We start from the raw sequence: 15858 nt of genomic DNA on the forward strand, positions 1-15858 counted from the left end.
AGTAGGTTTATGAAAGGTGCAATAGAAGGCAGAAACGAACAGTGAAGAAGTTGTAAACCTTAGTTCCATAAAATCAGCCTCTATCTAATACTTAGGTTCACAATGTTTCTTGCAGCGACCATTAGACTAAGGGAAAAGGAAGTACTATGTTATGGTAATGGTACCCCTAACTCTCTTTTGATAAACATATATTTAGGTTCTCACTATGTAAATGCAATAGTGGAGTGATGAAAGCCAAGACTTTTGAGAACATTCTTAGGTTGTTTTGTAAAGAGTATGTTTTTCAGATTGTTGTATAGATCGACTGTGATACAACCTGGCAAAACACTTAATGATCAAATATTACATGACAAAATGAATAACATCTCCTCTTGTTTCTTATCCGCTATTAAAATCATGTGCAAATCACTTCACCTGAATATTTCTACCTAATTTGTGGGTTGTTATCTTTGAGCTACATAATTAATTTTTGTATCTTGCAGACTCTGTTGCACCACAGACTTTTTTTTTTTTTTTTTTTTTTTAACACTTCTGAATCTCTACCTGCACTTTAATGCAGCATGTACAGCAGAGGAGCCAGACTCTGTGGTTGAAAATGTCATCTCATGAGATCTGTAGATGATCAAAGTGAAAATGACACCATTGTAGCGCAAGATGTCTTGAAACAGTGCATAATAAATTACCATGATTGGTTAATGAACATACATGATTAATGAAACAAAATATGAAAATATAATAAAGGCCTTTCTTGTAACTGTCAGTCAACTTCCATGTTCAAGTGCTTCCAGATCTGTTCCTTACACACCTAACTTAAGAGTTAGCATGTATCTGTATATGTGTAGTAATATACAGTAGTGAAATAAAATTGCAGTGTATGACCTCTCCATTAAAACTGAAATTAAACTTTAATAACATAGTTAACAAGTTTCTATACCTAGGCTTGTTTCAAGATATTTTTTTTTTCCCTTTTAAAAAATCCTACTTGTTCTGGTTTTGTTTTGCATTTAAAATAATCTTTATTAAATCACATTAATCTTTGCTAAGCTACGTATATCTTTCACTGATCAATTTTAAGGAAACATGGCATTTTTTTTTTTTATATTATTTTATTCTCATGTCTAAATTTAGAGTTTGCTTGTGGTAGGATCAAAAGTGTACAAAAATCTGCCTCACTGTTTCATTATCAATCACTGTGATATTTTTGGAGAAGCCATTTGATTTGCATTGTCGGACCTCCTACCTAGCATCACAGAAGGCTGCGCATCAATAAAATTAACTTTTGTCACTCAAACCAAATTGGGCTAAGGCACTCTTGCCAAAGCAGTTAATGTGCATGCAAGGAGAGCGGCTGATCCCGGAAGCATTCAAACTCTCTTTCCAAAGGCAGAATAAATTAATTAATCCATTTCTGGGTGATTTCCCAGAGTTGTCCTTATGCCTCAGATGAATCCCAATGGGAAGAAACCCCCACCCACGTGAGAAGGCTGTGATCAAACCAGAGGCACGGAGAGGTGGTGATGGGGTAGAGCGGCCTCTTGTTTGTGCTCTCCCAGGGTGCAGAGCAGCACTCAGCTGCTCCTCACCTGGAAAAGACTGGAAGGAAGGAGCTGTGATTTAGTGTGCTGCGTCTCTTTGCTCAGTTCCCCGTTGCTCTGGAGGAAGTTGCTGCAGCTCCTTTCAGAGCACGATGTACCTCTCATCTCCTGCCAGCTCTGCTCCACAGAACAGCTCCTGCTGGGGAGGCCACCACCCTCATCGCCTCCTCCCTGCTTGCCGAGCAGGAGCTGCTCTCCCCACAACAGCTGGAAGTCTGCATGGGGTGCCTGGGGCTTGCACCCCCCTCCTCAAACACAGCCCAGCATGGCTGGCCAGCCAGGGCATTGAGGTAATTAAAACACAAGAAGCACCCCCCAACCTTCCTACAATATCTATTATTTGTTTTCCTTGATGTTGCATTAGGGAAAGTGAGGAGAGATTCATGCGTGCTGCTTGGCTGTGTTCTGCCTTGTAATGCATCCATGCAAAAGACAAAGTCAACTTTTTTGGGGCCTTTTGGCAAAAGAAGCAGTTCTGCAAAATTTTATAAACTCTAGAAATCTTTGTTTAGTTTTAAGATTGAAAGTGATGGATCTGTTCTCAGGCATCCATATCTTCTCCATAATTCTCAGGTATCCATATCTTCTCCATAATTATCAGCTCATCATCCAATTGCCACTGTTTTCCTTCCTCTCCTGGACTTGTTTCAGGTGTTTAATGCTATACTGTAATTTCATATGATATCATCTGCTCAAGGTAATTATTTTGTGAATCCAGTCCTCCTACCTCCTGTGAACCCGTCAGTAGCCCATGGACATGTCCCTCATCCATATTTACTGAATTTGATATTCTAAGAATTCTTCATGAAAATAGTAGTAATTTTGTGCATTTTGGGTTTTGTTTGTTTGTTTAGTATTTAAGCTGTTCCATAGCTGCATTTTGCCACAAGAGACACCTGGTCCTTTTTTCTTCTTTCTCACTGGTGAATATAATACCACAAAGTCCTCAAAGCACTGAAGAAACTGTTGAGCTTTTTATCCTCTCAAGAAAAGGTAGCAATTTATGGAGAGGCTGTAGAAAGGCAGGATTAGGGGATTTTAGGAAATGTAAACCTTTTTCTTCTTGGGTCACATGGGCCTTTCTGAAGATCAGTCCTAGGGAGAACGTGTGACTGTAGCATAGATGGATGCAAAGTTAAAATTTGAGTTTGGACGAAGTCACTACTTGTGCACTCTAATGTGCATGGGGATAGATGCTGTCAAATCTCTGTCTGTCTTAGATGACTGCTTTGATATTTTCTGTGATACAAATATTTAGACTTTGATCTACTTGTAAAGCCAGACAGGTTTTGAAAATTTTCATAAGTATTTCCCCATTTCCTGAGCCAAGGAATGGGTTTTTATTTTTTTTATTTTTTTTTTTCAAAGCCTAAGTCTGCTTGTTTTTATCGCAGAGGAAATAATATTATTTCTGTGTACCCAGTGAGACCACTGGAATATGTGCATTTCTATTTGAGTACACAACAACGGCTCAGTTTTCTGCAAACATTTCTGAAAAAGGAAAATTCATAAAAGACAAAAAACTTCAGTTAAAACATTAAACAAACTGTACGTAATACATATAATTACACTATCTTTTTTTTATAGTATTTCTGAAATTTTAATTAACAAGAAAGACTGTCCACAAGCAAATTCAAATGATTTTTTTTTTTTTTAATTGACTTTTATCAAATTAATGGTATAGGACATGAAATGAAATACTCTTAAAAATATCAGTGGAACACTAACTGGCAATAATGTTAATTGGCTTGTCTTCGCTCCCATACTACTCTGGATGCTTGGATAAGTCAGTTGGAAAGAAATAGATAAACATGTATGACTGTTCTGGGTGAGAAATAGTTTAAAGAGGCTGAACTATTTCATGGCAAGAACTGGGCCAAAATATTAAGAATGAAAACATTTTATAAACTAGCTATCATCCTCTCAGTGTTTGAAACAATCAAGCTTCAGACTGACATTAAAAAAAATGTTTTGTTATGTTTTAAACTTTATTTTTGTGTGTGTGTGTGTTTTAAGGTTGCTTGTTAAACTAAGTGCAATAAGAAAAATGGACTACTCCAACAATTTATTAAAAGCAATGCATATATATATATATAAGTTCTGAAAAGAAACTTTTAATTAATTCTGGCAAAACCAGGCTCTCTCTTTAAAAAAAAAAAAAAAGGAAAAAATCCACTTTGTTTTATCTTCTCAGTCCCACTACCATAAAACAGACCCCACGTATTCATAATTATTTATTTTAAATCTAAGTGCCATTTCAGATGGGACTGTCATTACTGGTTACTTGAAATGCAGTGGGTAGAGGCATGTTTGTTAGTAGGGAAAAGCATGATTCAGGTCATCTTCCTTTGAGACATTACCAGCCTTTGACGTGCCATGGTCCTGGTCATTAGACATGGTCATTATGTCTAATCATGGAGTGTGCTTTACTCTTACTTCAACATCTAGCCAAGCTCCAACGCTGAATTAGTGGCTTCATCTTAAAATGAATTTTAAGAAACTGAAATAATATGAAAGAAAGAAAATAAAAAGAAATAAAATAAACTGTGAAAATAAACTGGAAGAAAATAAACTGTGAAAACCCTAACCCAGGAGACAATATTAATTAGTATGAGAGAAAACTATGAAAGCATATTCAACAGAAATGGAAAAGCCATCCACTTGTTTGGAACAATCACCCCTTTAAAACACAAGATAAGTAATTACTAACATCTGCTTACTGTACTTTTTTCTTTAAATTTATTCTTTTGTGACTGACTCTCCATAGCTTCTCTGTCTGAAAGATAGCAGTAGGATTGCCTAATTTCTATGTCTTCAAGGTTAAGAATATTGATAGGTATCAATTCAGGGCACATTTATTCAAAGGTTAGAAAGTACACTGAACTGTTGTCTAGTGTAGATTTTATTTTAGGAGCAAACATAAACACGAAGAAACTATAATCCTGGTGTAATGTAGGAATCTAATTAAGACTAATGAGGCAACATTAAATTTAATGTATGATGCATTTTATATGCCTTACCATTAGAGCTGCAGCAAGCTGTTCGTCAGAGCATCAAACTTTGGTGAATCAGCCCCTCAAGGCATTGTTAAACAATCTGGGATCAGGCCTTCTCCTGCCCATTAGATTGTGTTGGGCTTGCAAAGTTCTGGATATAAATGGAAATTGGGCAGGGGGAACACAAAAACTTCTGACCATCTCTGAAGGCCTCAGTGAGTTAATAAAAGGGGAAGATAAATGGATGGCTGCATGTGACACCCTTGGGGAGGTATGAGGCTGGGACAAAGGCAGGAGGGCGAAGGGTAATGTGTGCACTACTGTTTCAGAGGCACATATAGCAACGGGAATGCAAAAAGGCTGAGATTTATGTGATGCAGCACATCAAGAAGTGGTCATGGTGGTGGTTGCTTAATATCTTATTAACGGTGTGATTGTGGATGTCTCTGAGATAAACAGAGTGCCAGAATTTGCCTGAATGGACAGGGAAGCATAAGTGGCACCATGAAGTTAAATATGGGTTTGAATGGCGACAGAGTTAAATAGTTCCTTGAATACAAGCTCCAAAATCTTCATCTTGATTTGGTGCAGTCAGGGAGAGCAGTGCATGGAGCCAATGAAACGAGTGAGGCGGCAAACGCGAGGGATGAAGAAACACACTGGAAGCTGCTATGTTTTGCATGAGCTGAAAGAGGCTGATGTCAATTAGACCGGGAACTGTGCAAAATGTTGCATGCCATCCTCATCAAAGGCAACGATCACAGCCTTGGTAAGAGTTCAAGCCCCACAGCCAGGAGCGAGCATGCAGATTCTTCCAACTACAAGGGAGAAATTGGAGAGATTTAAGGAAAACGTGATTGTTACAACATGGGACAGAGGGGAAATAAAGAATACCCCCTACACCGTGGGCCAAAGCAACACCAAAGAGGAGCGTGTGAGGAACGAGACCATTTTGGAGGAGCGCTGAACTTCTTCGGAGGTTCCCAGCAGAAATCAACGGCACTCACGGTGCCGGCAGCGTGGTGGGAAGAGCGGGCAGAGCCTCAGCTTGTACGAGCTCACGGGCTCTTGCGTCAGCCAGCGCTTGCCAGCTGCTGTCAGACGGGGCTGAGCACAAGGCGGAGATGAGGTAAGGAAGAGTTAGTGGGTGTGGGGAGAGGGGGACAGGGAGGGCCGGTGTCAAAGTGCGCTGCAACCCTGCCGCGCTGATCGCTGAGTTTTAGCCTACTACATCCTGAAAATTCATTCCAGTTTATATTATTGCATGTGTTAGTGATGGCTTGAGTGGTTGGGACTTTGAAGTATTTCATCTACACATGAAATTGGATTTTTTTTTTTTTTTTTTTTTTCCTGTGGAATATAGCCATGGAAACCAGTAGTCTGTGCTGGAAAATAAATGACTGGAAATGTTCCTTGGTGACTAACTTGCTACAAGACGTTATTATAAGCGCACACACAAAGTTATGCTTTTAACAACAAACAAATGCCGTGTCCTAGTTCTGAATTAGAGATTGCTTCCTCGGCAGCAAAGCTGCTCTGAGAAAGATGCTAATGTCAGGATGACTGGAAGTGGTGTGGATAGAAAACCGAAGGTATATCTGCTGTATTTGGGCTGGGGGAGGGTTAGATGCTCCTCCCAGGGACATCAGAGAGCACCATGAAAACTCGGCTGGGTGCAGAAAGCCAAACAGGGCTGCGAGAGGGGCATCCAGGCGGGGAAGGAGCAGTCAGTGTGTGGTGTGTTCGCGAGTGTTCAGGCAATGACCCGGCTCCCCTTCCACCAAAGAGGGGGACAGACGGGACAGCAGATGTAGGCTGATGCTGAGAGTTTTTACAGTCCCCTAGTGTGTGGGTAACATGCTTGGACCACCCGCTCGGATCCGACCTGCACTGTGGGAGAGGCAGGGAGAAAAAGCACATGCGAGGGGCTCGTTTTCCTGCTGCAACCTGCTCTGCTCTTTCCCTTTCCTAAGGCATTTCTGTTTGTCTACCTGCACAAGTTTGAAAGCTATTGGTGTTCGCTCCCCATTCAGTCCTGTGCAGCAGGTAGATGGAGGATGCACTTACATCGTGATCTGTGGTTTATGGAAACAGACAACTTTTGTGACCCATCCATTCCGCAGCCTCTCACGCTGTCATCTATTCATAGAAAAATCCAAGAGCTAACTGTAGGAAGTGTGGATTTATTGCTGAGTTCATTAATTTATTTCCATGTTACTTTCCCTTCTCTTCCTGCCTCGTCCATGGCTTCAGCTAGAGAAAGGTTTTTATTAATGAGGAATCCTGCCACCTTTCATGCCTGACCTAGCAGCATGCAAACATTTCATAGCATGCGGAAAAGCTTCTTTCACCTTTACGGTTTTTTTCTTTTCTTTGAAGACATCACACTCTCTGTCCACCATTTCCCACTGGGTGCTCACTTCTGGGGCTCCTGTGTTTGGGTCCCATGGACAACCATGCTGTGATGTCCTCCCAGTTTGGTCCCATCTACCCCCTACCCTATGCACCAGTCCTGTGGGCATCACCTGTCCCCCCGGGTTTTGTACCACCCACATTTAGGGACACGTTGCAACTAAAGCACACAGGGGTAAGACATTTGGAATGCTCCTAGAATCCCATCACTTGGTATTTCACCAAATTATAGGGAAAGTGGAGCACCTACCTGCCTCTTCTGGTTGTGTGTGATTGCTGTTTGGATTTAGGTCAAAATTCCTTGAAGGATCTTAACACCCTTTCTCTCTCAGGGTCCTGCTGCAAATGGCTTTTCCTTTAGAAATGGAGAATTGCCCTCCTTTTCAGCCAGCTTCCTTCTCTTCTCCTTGTAAAATAACTGGTATTACCATGTCTTTCTGATGTGTCAGCACAAACAAAAAAAGATGGAACAAACTTTGGAATAAAACCAGTGTCTGATAGAAAACCACCCAGAAGAACCTCAAATAGAATTCATAAATTGTACGTGGATCTGCTGGATGTCAGAAGTACTCAATTTTATTTACTGTGAGCAATGCAGCCAAGAGGTAGTGGGAACTGCTAGCTTTGCTGGTGGAGGGTTTTTCCTGTTGGGGTGTGGGTTGTGTTCTCAAAATCCATCTGGCCATTGCTTGTTTCTCCACCACAAGTAATCAAGGTGTTTTTTATGTAAATAGCCTTCTGAATGAAGTAAAGGGGTGGTTCTTGCCCCAAAGCGTTTCACAGCTTTGTAGACCTCTTCCCCCAGAGTTGTGCTCAGCCTCCATAGGCAATGAGAGGGCAGAGCCAAGGGTTAGTTTTAATCTGCTCCCTTTAACCTCCTCCCTCCTTAGGGAGCCTCTTTTCTAAAAAGTAAATCACAAGCGATGATCTGGGAGCGCCTGATACTCCCCACCTCTTCAATAGGTAAATTGCCCTTTTAGAATTGTGATCCATGCTCCTGTCTTCATTTTTCATATCTCACTTAAAAAAAAAAAAAAAAAAAAAAAAGTCTTTCAGGGACTTTGACTTAAGCAAAGGCACTTTAGAGTCTTTTTCTAATGTCATTCTGAAGTTAAAAAATAATTTGACTTCAAGGGAGATACGGCCCAATTTTTTAAAAACTTAATAGGATTAGTCATGGGAACTATTTTTAGCAAAAGTTCAACTTTATCCATGTATTTTAATGTGGGAAAAGTGTGTCCTTTTCCCTCTGCTAATGTTTGATGTATTCCAGCCCTCCTGCGAGTGTGTTTGAGTATCTTAGGGGCTCTGGAGTGGAGGAGAACTTCCTCTCGGATTCTCTCTGTTTTCTTTCGTGAAAATGACATTCCTAAGCTGTTTCACTTTCTGACAGGAAATGGAGCCTTGCCAAAAATGATTAAAGTCCAAGAAAGCATAACAGTTCCAAAGCTGCAGCAGTTCTTTAGGAGTCCCGAGTTTGACATTGTGTCAAACAAATGTGAAATATTGTTTAATAAATTTGAATAATACAGGGAAAGGGAAAAATGGTTCTTGGCTTATAATGCTGGTGCTCTTTATTAAGTCTGTAAAGGACTGCCTAGGTCTAATAAATTGAAATATATACATAAATATACTTGTGCATGGATAACAGTTTAATATTGTTATATATATTGAACTGCACACATGCACCCCCCACATGCAGACATTGATTTATTCGTATGTAGGTCCATATATATTGATACGCGCGTGTAGACCTGCTCACAGGTTTGTATATAATTATACATGGAATTACCATTCTCAGGCAACTCCTGTGCCTGCTCCATTTAAGAAATATCTTAAGTATTATTTATAAGGTGTGGCATGAAATTATGGCTTTATAAAAATAACGTAATGCTAGATAAAATACAATTTGTTAACAGTTTCTCAATGGGTTTTAATTCAGTGCTTGTTCAAAGGCTGCATAGAGCAGTCTCTGCTCAGGCCGACTCGCACCTTATTGTGCAATTCGTGTGTTATGAGAAGGGCTGCTCGGTGAAAGCAGTGAGAATTATACGGCACCCCATTGCCTGGTTCTACCACCTTTTCACATTTAGAAATTCCTCCTGCCAGACAGCCTACTGGTTACTGGAAGTTTGACAGTTCTCAATATTAGGTTATTAACACAACAGCTCTATTAGATGGAGCCAGACTTGCAGACTTGTAAGGAATATCTGTGCTGTCAACCTCAGGTGTTAAAAAGTCCAGCAGACTCCTGTAGTCCTAAGGTTACTTTTAGGAACCCCCCCAACCAAAGAAAAAAAAAAAAGCAAAAGCCTTTTGCATTTATGAGTGGGCTCAGTTTCTTTTGGATTTTGATCCTACTGGGTTCACTGAAATCACATACTCAAATTGCTCTCTGACCACAAGACTGGGAATATTTTCCCCCCCTTTTTCTGCATTATTTGAATATGAAAGCTGAGTTACATCATCACCAGATTCCAGGAGCTCTGACTTTAAAAATGACTCTAATGACTCAAGACTCAGTAAAATCAGGGTAGTTGGCAACTGTACTAGAAAACATGAAGAGTTGCTTTGTTGGTTCCTGCAAGGAAACTCCAGTTTTTATTTTTTTTTTCCTCCATCAGATACATTGTTTCTCCAGCAAAATATTTCAAATATTCAAGAATTTATAAGAGAATAAAAATGTTCCACTGACTCTGTCTCAAAGACAAAACATTCTTTAAGTGAGATGCATTTCAAAACAAAGCTATGAGAAAGGTTACAATTTTTCACTTCTTGTATGGGACTGTAGTGCTATTTGTTTAAACGGGGTCATTTTTATCAGTTTTCCAAATGGGGTTTGAGATCTCACATTGGCCAAGTTGAGCCAGGACCGTATGTACCGTCATTCAACCAGGACAGCGATTCATGGCTACTTTTCAGACAGGCTAAGTTGATCAGACAAGTCAGTCAATGTCATTGAGCACTATTTGTCACTTCATAAGCAGCCACAATCTGCTGCTCTATAAATGCAGAAGGACCGTCGAATAAATCACATCAAGCGGTGGGAGTAGATAGTATCCCTTCATCCATAATTGGTGTGCTCCTCTCCTGTCACTTTTGCTCATTCCCCGCGATGCCAGAGCCGATTGACACTGACAAAGGAAGAGCAGCCGCTGTCAAAGGCACTGGAGTCTGCCTGCTACTCCGCTCTCTCTGCTAATAGATATCTATCATCATATTGCATTAATATCCCCCAAAATAGTCTTATAACTTCACTGTCTGGTCTACCGATGACAGATGTAGGGGTCTCTCCAAGGTTATGGGGAAAGCAGGATGATGCAATAGGAAACATGCTGGTTACAACCACTTGCTGAATCCGTCAGGGGTAGGAGTATTTACTGCTGTGTAGGCTGCTAATAATTTTACAGAAAAAAAATAAAAAATAAAATAATGAGGGGAGCACGATGATTCGTTGTAAACAGCCTTTCTGGAAATTTATTAATCTTTACACTCTGATGGTGCAGGGGTACTTTATGGACTTCATTCCTGTGAAGCGATTGTATGGTTACCAAAATAATTAAGGAACAGGAACACACTGGTGTATATTAATGGCTGTTTAGCATGCACGCACACGCAGAAATAATAAACAATGAAACCTATCAGGTACAGTTTTTTGGCAAAATAGTGTTTCCTAAGTGAGCAGATGAGATTAGCAGATAATATTTGTTGTGAAGGTGTGCCAGGCTACAAACTTTTTTTTCCTGGAGAAATGCTGGACAGCTTCTCCCAGGAATATGTTAGATTAATCAACTTGCTTGGCCCTGGTGAGAAGTCGCAGTGGAATACCCACACTGCTCCGTGAGTCACATGTAAATCTCTCTGACAACCTGCAGGCACGGATCATTTGTTCAGGATTCGGTTCCAACAACATGCTCACGGAGGAAAATACCTTGTTCACTTATAAAAAGATTGTAGCTGAATATATAATTGCTGAGAGCAGAGCACTGGGATGTTGGGGCTCCAACATGAAGATCTTGGTCCTTTCTCTTTATTTTTTGGGGGTGAAAAAGTCTGAGTCTCAGCTTGAATGTGTGTAAGCAAGCCTGTCATGCAGGAAAGTAGTGAAATGCTTGCTTTTTAAAGGTACTCAGCATAAATGTCATGTTCCTGGCAGGAATCTTTGCTGGGCCCAAAGGCAAGCAGCAATATCAAATGATTCTTACAGTTTTTAGTCTGGGGTGCAAAACCTGAGCTAGGATGTTTCTTGACCCATGTGCACAGATGATGAGCAATTTTCCTTTCTGTGCAGAAGAAGTTGTCCTGAAAGCATGCCAGAAACCTAAGTATTAGGTAAGCAGCAGAAATGATTTTATCTAGAAAGACTTAGATCTGTTAATATTCATATAAATTCTGCTGTAAGAGCAACTGATGTTCAAAAGAAAACTTAAAGCAGTTGATCATAAAAGCATTCCTCACTAAATACAGGACTTTGACTAGGTTTTGAATGAACATAATAGAAATGTTATGCTTAAAAACAAAATGTAAGACAGATCAACATACGACGTAGAGCTGAACTGCATCCAGAGGAGGCAGCTTACATAGGATTGCATTCATTGTCAACATCTGATACTGAAAAGGTCAATAGTTAATTAAATAATCCATCACCTTAGGATAGAGAGCAGTCCTCACTTCTGACAATCAATGACAGAAATATTAAAAGGTCAGAAAATGAGTTACTATATATTGTGTTTTCTTATTGTGCATTATAAAGATGTGGCTTGTGTTGAGCGGCATAAGCATGAAGATAGGTAGGAAGAAATATTATCTGTTGCCCAAATATTTTCTGAAATGCTCTTTTACCAGGCTTCTTTATTTGTGGGCTTCTGAAATGATGGGCCCTGGAGATGTGGTAAGCTTCCGTCTCCAGTTAGAACAATTTAAGAATGCATCACAGGATTTATCAGACCCTTTGTTTAATGATCAACATTCTTTTAGGAGCATCTTTTTCCTGTTCCATTTGAGGTTATATGGGTTATACTGGAATAAAGTTGGTGAGTGCTCTGGTACTCAGGTTTGGTTTGGATATGGCAGAGTTATGTTCGGAGCCCAAGAGGCAGCTTTTCTGTCCCTGTTTTCTGGACTCAGTGGGAACAGTTTAGCAGAGTGAATGAAGCCCCCCACTGACTGCTGTGCCTGTCCCGTGCATGGACTGCTGCTTGCTCTGCATGGCCATTGTGCAGTGTGCACCTCAAATCAAAGTTATCCTTACAAATTATTGCATTAGTTAAGGTAGGGGGACAATTTTTCCTTTCTCAAAAAGTGCTATAGATATCTTCTTGGATTCTGAATGGAAATTGTGCCTTATGTATGGGGAAAACAACTACTTCGAATTTTGGGGTCTCCGTTGGTTGATGCCCCCTCCCTGCACACACCTCTGTGTGCATCTGCAGGGTGCTTGTCCTGACTAGAGGAAGGGCTCAGGTCTGCTCCTCTCCTCTCATTGCCATACAGCCTGGAACAAGTATGTATTTAGTATTACTCTCTCTTTCTAAATTTGCAGCTTGCCTTTTATTTCACTAGCCCTTTCCTGGTATGTAACTATACTCTGCCGGAGTGTATGAAAGTCACCGTGCTGAATTCTGGCAAGTGTTATATGATTATTTTATCTCTCACTATAAAGCGTTTTGAAAGACTTTGTATGAGAGGCAATATAAAAATAAATTGAATTGAACTATGGCTTCACCTTCCCACTTTTTAGTGCAGAAACCTTTAGAGCAAAAACTGCAATATAACGACAAAAGAGGAGATTAAGACTGTGTCAGGAAAGAGGTGATGCTGGATGACAGGTCCGACCCTGCGTGAGCAGTTTGGTGGGTTTGCAATTGGCTGTGTATTAATTAGATTTTAAGCATGTTCACAACTGGGAAAAAGCCTGTTTGTATTTTTAGTGAGAAGGTTATTTTAAGCCATGAGAAAGGTATTAGATATTATCTACCATGGAGTATTTGTATAAACAAAGGTCTACCTGATGGCTGTGCAAACATCTGTTCTGCTCTTATCCAACATTGCATGGTTCATTAAAACTTACCCTGTTGGCCTCTGAAAGGCCAGTTCTGGAAGCACATCGTCTTACTTACAGAATCCACAATTGCAATAATTTGTCTTCTAAAAGAAAATAATCTTCGCTTAGGGTAATGATTTTTTTTCTTTTTTTTTTTTTTTTTCTTTTTTTTTTCCTTCTCTGTAGAAATATGATTTTATGTTTTACAATGCAGGCTCAATAAATTACATTAATAAATGACTCCTGGTTCACGAGAAGTGCTGTATTTTGACAATATCAGCCAACCTTTCCATTTGTTTAAGCAGGAAAAGTGGGGAGCCAAAATAAAGCTGTTGCAGAAGAAATCTCAAGAATGTTTATAAAACTCTACTCTAGCTACATTTATTAGGAGTCGAAGCATAGTCTTAATTTGTCATGCAGAATTCCAGGGGAGTGAGTAATTTCTAGAGCTTCTCTAAATGCCAGGACTTAATATTTTTCTGTAGCAATTTGTTTGTAAACATGGAGTAAATTGTATAGGTTGCAATGTGACAAAAAGGTATCTAGGATTTGTCATCTTCTGCTAACAGCTGTTGGGTTTATTTTATAGCATCTCATGGGGTTTTTCAGATAAATGCGCTGTTGATGGCAAGTGAAAGCACCCTGAGGATCTCTGATGGTGGGCGTGCACAAAGTTTAACTGCAGTAGGCTGTTTGTTGGGGATTTAATCTCCAGTGGATCAGCTCCCCTGGGTCGCTTCCGCTCCCACCAGGGTGTCGATGTGTCAGCTCCAGAGAAACCCACACCACACAAGAGGCAAACTCCGGGCAAGATGGTAATCTCCCTTCTGGCAAGGATGCTCTGAGCATTGTTTTTCTGATGTGAAGAGGGGAAGCACAGTTTCTCAAGGAGGACTATTAAGAGAACAGGTCTTGTGAATTTTGCTTGCCAAATTTACTGGTGTTGCAGGAACCCAGGTTCCCCCTTCTCCACCTCTCTTTCTCTTCTTGTGACATATTGTTATTGTGGTATTTGGTCTTTTGTTTTCTGGTCTGAGGTTATGTCTATGCTAGTGAACAGTAGAGCACAGTAGGGATGGATCAGCAGGGCATCTGGGGCTGAGGAACTCGTATCTGCTGTGTTTGTTTCAGGGTTAACTGTGAACTGAGACCGGTGTGGTCCCATGGACTGACCCCCGTTACTGGTGGGACTGTGTTGGGTGAGCTCTTGGTGTGCCCTTACATTTTAGTGCCATCCAAAGGGTACCCGGTATGTGGTTTCCAGACAGATCTTCACAGTGGCTCATGATATTGTGAGTAGAAGTGACTGTGAGGTATCTTTCAGAAGTTTACGCTGGATTCAAGTTAAGATTCTCACAGAAATCACAGCTGAATATTAGGTGACCTTTTGTGGCTTTTTCTTATGGTCTCATGCTGTGGACTCATCAAAATTATGTTTCTAGCATGTTTGCTGAAGATCCCTTCCATATTTCCATTCTCTCGTTCACTCTTTAGTCAGTAGGCTGGTGAACATCTCCAGAAGTACAACCGACGGATGTTCTCTGTTCCTACGCTCAACATAAGCACACCAGTAATCCCAGAGGCCAAGTCTGGAGACTGTGGAGACTTTGAGGCTCGTATTGTCTTGGGAGGGATATAAGCTTGCCTCCACCAGCCTCCCTGTCCTTTCGAAGCTTTCTCATGTGCTTGAATAATGTGGCATTGACTACTCATCTGAGAAGCACGTTAGTTCTCATGGTCCCCTGCTCACCAGATCGATTACACCATGTCAGACAAACACAGCAAAAGTCATCGTCTAAGGGGAAAACCCACTCGTTTCTCACTGCATTCCCAACCACTTCAGAACCTCTGCCAGCACATGTTAACTCTGATAATATTTTAAGATACAGCTTTAATGAAATGAAGGCCTTGCTTGCAAGGCCACATTGTCTGAAGTTCTCCCATCCCTCATTTAAATCCCACATAATTAGTACAACTACAAACTTTGTTGTTATACATGCTGAAGTATAATGGCTGCTATTATAGCAGCTTGCAGGAGCAAAGATATATGATATTGAATGATATGTCAAGGAAAAATAAACATGTTTCATTTCTTCATTAGATAATGTTTATTTATAGCACAATATATATCTACCTCCACTGTACCATTAAAGTTTTGACTGCTTTTTAACTATAAAATTTGATATTGTTGTGGCAGCTGCACTACTCAAATGATTGCTATAGTACAGCTGTTATCAAAGAGTAAGATTTATAGCTACACTACATGGTGTAAAGATATGTGCATATTTACTTTGTGTTTTACTGTGTCCTATATTTTAATGACACAAGGTGAGATGAAATAGTGAAATAATAAACTCCTTTGCTGCTGCAAAAGTGAATGGTACAATTTGCTTTAAGTTTGGTGTTTAATTTTCTGTTGTGCTAACAATAAAAAACTTTTTATTTTCTGCTAATTTTCTTTAGTTAAACATAGTTTACATTTTAGTAGTGATCTTAATTTTTTATTCTGTTTTGATTTTTCAGAGAAGTCTTTGGAACTGAAGGGAAAAAATGCATTCTTGATGAAACATGTCAAGCTATGTTGTATCCTAGATGAAAATCAATATTTTAACCCTTGGCTAGACTGTTGGGCTGCAATGAGGGGCAGGAAAATTATTGGAAGATTGTGTGAAAAGGACACCAAGATCCACTTTTATGAGGCTGCTGTCCTACCTGGCCAGGTTGTACCAGCTTCCTCAGCCTGCACAAACTGCAAAAAATAGGTTCAGAAGAACTCTCAGTAGGGGAAGGGATAGTAAAGACCAATTGTTGG

This window comes from Aythya marila (genome assembly GCF_965140915.1).
Source record: "Aythya marila genome assembly, chromosome: 6".
NCBI lineage: Eukaryota > Metazoa > Chordata > Aves > Anseriformes > Anatidae > Aythya > Aythya marila.